Source organism: Lepisma saccharinum, chromosome 28 (genome assembly GCF_977018435.1).
Source record: "Lepisma saccharinum chromosome 28, izLepSacc3.1, whole genome shotgun sequence".
Lineage (NCBI taxonomy): Eukaryota > Metazoa > Arthropoda > Insecta > Zygentoma > Lepismatidae > Lepisma > Lepisma saccharinum.
This window is the reverse complement of record NC_139256.1, coordinates 21,486,688-21,491,221: the sequence shown is the minus strand read 5'-3', so window position 1 is coordinate 21,491,221 and position 4,534 is coordinate 21,486,688. Positions and strand designations below refer to the sequence as shown.

At 35.6% G+C, this 4,534-nt stretch overlaps 1 long non-coding RNA gene across 1 annotated transcript; it reads right to left on the bottom strand.

The window, feature by feature from the left end:
* Nucleotides 1–2,977: 2,977 nt before the first annotated feature.
* On the bottom strand, nt 2,978–4,155 carry LOC145980846 (uncharacterized). The gene is made up of 2 exons (XR_014440896.1): nt 4,132–4,155; nt 2,978–3,214 (listed from the first exon to the last, which is right to left on the bottom strand). It is a non-coding gene; the product is annotated as an uncharacterized LOC145980846 (long non-coding RNA).
* Nucleotides 4,156–4,534: the final 379 nt, after the last annotated feature.

Below are 4,534 nucleotides of genomic sequence, written 5' to 3'. Positions count from 1 at the left end.
ATTGCTCTTTGATAAATACCAACAAAGAATTTCAATGCTCGTTCGCTTGGATAACAACTACTTACGAGCTATTTTAATGTCGAAATTTGTGGCGCAAACTATCATGCAAATATACGTCTTTGTCGATTTACGATATCCTAATTTCTAAAATATAGTCTACCTCTGTGTGTGTATAATGATTTTATTAGTATATTTTATTATATTTTGACCAAGAGATGACACTGCAAGAACTGTTACAGTTGATGATCTTTTATTGATTTTACCTAATGTACATTTTCTTCTCTTTTAGTCCTATGAATGTAAGTATGAAGGACTTTAAAAAAGTACTAATTTGTAATTTGTTTCTTGAATTGACTCGAAAAAGTTGAATTAAAAGAAGTCACTCGTGATGTATATTTTAAAAATTGTATTTAAATGTAAACTATTGATTGTTACCAGCAGACTTAAATAAAATCATCGCATACTAGCCAATATTTTTGTATCGCTCACTTTTGTAATAGTTTCTTGTGAAGCAGTATTTATATCACTGCCGTACAGAAAAGTCAACGATTTCTATTTTGAGGTCCAGTGCGTGACCAATCTCATTGAATTCTGGACTCACATTCTCTCCACCGACGGTCCAAGGTTTGAGTCCTAGCATGGACATTTATGTTTCTTTACAATGTATTTTTTTATGAATTGCATTTCCAATGATCTTCAGCGTTCCGATTTGGCTTAAGTGTAAGAAAACTGGCGCTAAATCAGAGAAATACAAAATTTTTCTATTTATATAATTATTGGTGGAATACTTAATTCAATATTTATTGAGTACATTATTTTGGCTAGTGAAAAATAAAGCCTTTTTCGGAAAGTAAGTCGGGTGATCAGAGAAAATATTTCAACGGCTGTAAATAACATTGTACATTGGACAAATGAGTTTTTTGGGTGAAAATGGCTACATGGCATTACTGCTTCACATAATCACCGTTCCTCTTCAGACATTTATCACAGCGTTAGATTAAGCTGTTCGTGCCGGCAGAACAAATTTGTGTTTCAAGTTTTCGGATTTGTTACCTAATTCAGACTTACGGGTGGGGATGGGATGGTCTAAGGTTTCCCAGTGATACCTTAGAGAACAAGCGAAGTTTTGATTGCGTATAGGGACGTGAATTGTCATGAAGAATGAACACTCCACTGCGTAGAAGACCTGTCCGTTTTCTTCTTATGGTCTACCGTAAAAGCTGAAGAGTCTGCCAGTAGCCACCACCATTAAAAGTGCATCCACTTTCGAGGAATTTCACCAATATACGCCAGACGCATCCCAGAAACAGTGTCCAGAATCTTCCTGGCTGATGGGATCATCTGGAACTTCTTACTGCGTCGTTTCAAATGCACGCCATGTTGCCTTGACATCACATATTCATCATAAACATCTACCAGTTCGCTATAAATATTGGCAACTTGAACATTCTGGCCCACAAGAAACGAATCACAACCCTCATTTCCGCTCTTCACCAATTTTCCAAACGCACGGCCATTTTGAACAGTTACTGTGCAGCTACGTCCGGTCAGAAAGGTGCACACCTACATGTGCAATGAAATACACACGATAGCAGTACACATACATATTTACTTGACTCTACTATAACTGCACTGAAATTTATGATCCCTGTAACCTTTTTTTCTAATCACCTCACATATTTCCCTTGACAGATCCACAGAAGAATATTTTCTTTAAATGGCAAATATTTGTAGCCAATATAATCTAATGCCAGAGACAACGTGAAAGAACTCTGTAATTCGCCCTCACTTAGATACATTTTAAAGTAGTCTAAACAGAAAAACAGTGTGTTGATATTGAACATTTTTATTACATTAAGATATTATTTTACTTCATGGTAATATATTTACATTGAATGCTGGGTAAATCTATAAAGGTAGTCTTGTTCCACCTAGGTTGTGGTTCAGATCTGTAATGCAAAGAACAAATTCTTGATGAGAAAGTAACATTTGAATTTGGATAAAACACAATTTATAAGGTCAGAGAAGAGATTTTCGAAACGTAAGATTACTGTAGAATTTAATATATAGATAGTTTTAATGATAGATTTTAAACCTTTACTCCAGAATATGACAGCAAAGTTCCAATTTGCTGTGATATTAGTAAAGATCTACATCAGCACCTCTTAGCACTAATAACGTCGAGACGGTATTCCATTTTCTGTCACGATCTTTCCAACATTTCTGCAGGGATTGTTGTGATGGCAGGTGTAGTCTTGTGCTTCAGCCGATCCAAATTGACTTACCTTAGTTTTGTACACAATATCCTTAATATAGCTCTACAAATAAAAGTCTAGGAGTTAAAGTCCGGCGAACGTGGAGGGTAACGAATAGGACCAACCCGTCCAATCCATCAATCAGGAAAGGTTTCCCAAGAAACCCACTAACACAAAGTGCACTGTGCCGTTGTTCAGCGTTCTCCTGACTACAAGTACCAAAAGATGTCTTATCTTCTTTCGTTTAGGTTCAATAGGGAGCCAGAGTTGTAATACTATTTTTGGAAAACCCTGTACATAATTTTGAGGAAAATTTAAATCTAAAAAAACAGTAAAGTGCTCCCTTGTGCTTAGCACCACGCCATGAAGACGTATAGGGGGTGTGGATGTAACGCCCCACACTTTCTTGATCCGGTCATGAGTGTGGGTGATGTGGTCAGTATCTCGCCCCTGACCAGCTTTACCCCCCAGGGTTTCCCCCAGGTACCCATGTTATTCGACGCTGGCTGGGCGCCGGGGCCGCTTCCAACATTAGAAAAGTTCCCGGATTTAAACCGGGCGGGGATCGAACCCGGGACCTTGAGCATGGTAGTCAGACGCGTTACCGACTGAGCCACCGCGGCCAAATTTAAATCTGGAAACTGTTTTGATGTTCACGTGAAATATTAATTGTTAAGGTATTTCATTGAATAAGACAAGGTGATATGAATTTTTGTTTACCTTTAACCGTAATATCCGTAGCCGTAGCCAAGACCATATCCACGACCATATCCAATACCATAACCAAGACCACCGTATCCGTAGCCGAGACCACCATAACCGTAGCCAAGTCCACCATAGCCAAGACCGCCGTAGCCAAGACCACCATAGCTGTAGCCCAACCCGGAGACAAGTCCTCTCTTGTCCCTGGAGGATTCTTCGGCGAAGGCCACAGCCACGAAAGCGAAGAGGATTACAGCCTGGAAGGAAACGTATATTTACGTGTTATTTTGTGAAACTTGACGATAGCTATCATTATCTATTATTTCTAATAACGACCCAAAGAACAGTTAATTTTTACTGAAGATTAAACGTAAAATATTTAATTTTTGAGCACATTTGTTTAATAAACTTGAATCTAAAGTTAATGAATAATTCTGTATATCTTGAAGAGTGTGCAAACTATTTCATCTTAGCTGTTTTGGACTGATTGATAAATTATGATAGAGAAAACAATTTTTATATTTTAAGTTTTTAACGGATATACATGCTGTTATCTTGAATTTGTACTGTACACAATTTCAGTATTACATAAACTATATAATTATAATGCATAGTTTTTGCACCTGTGCCATTACAACCATGTAATAATTATGCTCTACACTTTTTATAATCGGCGTATATTTACACACTTCTGTTAATAGCACATTATTCTACTGGTTGTATCATTTATGCACGATTATTTTTACTGTAAAAATAAATGTTTCTGAAATATCTTGGTTTTAAAACACGTTTTTTAAAATATACGTTTTTGGGCTATCTCTGAAAAGTCAAGTTTTTGAAGTATTCAAACATCTTGAAATTTACTTAATGTGCATGTAAATCGAAATACATAAGATAGGAATGTTAATATAAGGTGTTAAGTTGGTGTTTTCTTGTTATCTTAATAAAAATTACATTTCCTAATTTGGTGTATTATCATATTGTCTCTTTGAATGACGAGCAATATGAATTTAATAAAAAAGCAAGTACCACAACAACAAAAATTAAATATCACACACTGTCAGAAGAATTGACTTGCGTTTGAAACAAATTATAAACTTTGAAAATCAAACTGAATGGTTGAAATAAAGTTTGATCATGTGTACATGTATACACATCAGAAAAATCAACTCACAAGGAATTTCATGTTGGTTGTTGAAGAGTTAGTCGATGTACACAATGATTGAAGACCTGCTCTACCAATCTTATATACACATTTAACAACCTTGTGTTGCTGCATTAGCATAGAAGAATTCACTTCCGTTCTCTGTTTCCTGTAAGAAATGTTTTGTATTTTTTAAGTGACAAGGCATTCACATTTTGTTCCCCACTTTCTTTATTACAATTTATTCAATAACACATTTTTTTATAGAGGTATTAAAGAATGCTAAACTGAGAAATTGTTTTGTGCTACAGAGTTCTAGTGTAGAAATACTTCTTGAAAATATTTCTTTCTTTGGGAGTAAGTTATTTTAATTTTTTTTAATAAAAGATGTAAGCGATTATCTACGTTCAAGTTGTGCGTACACTCTCTAGAT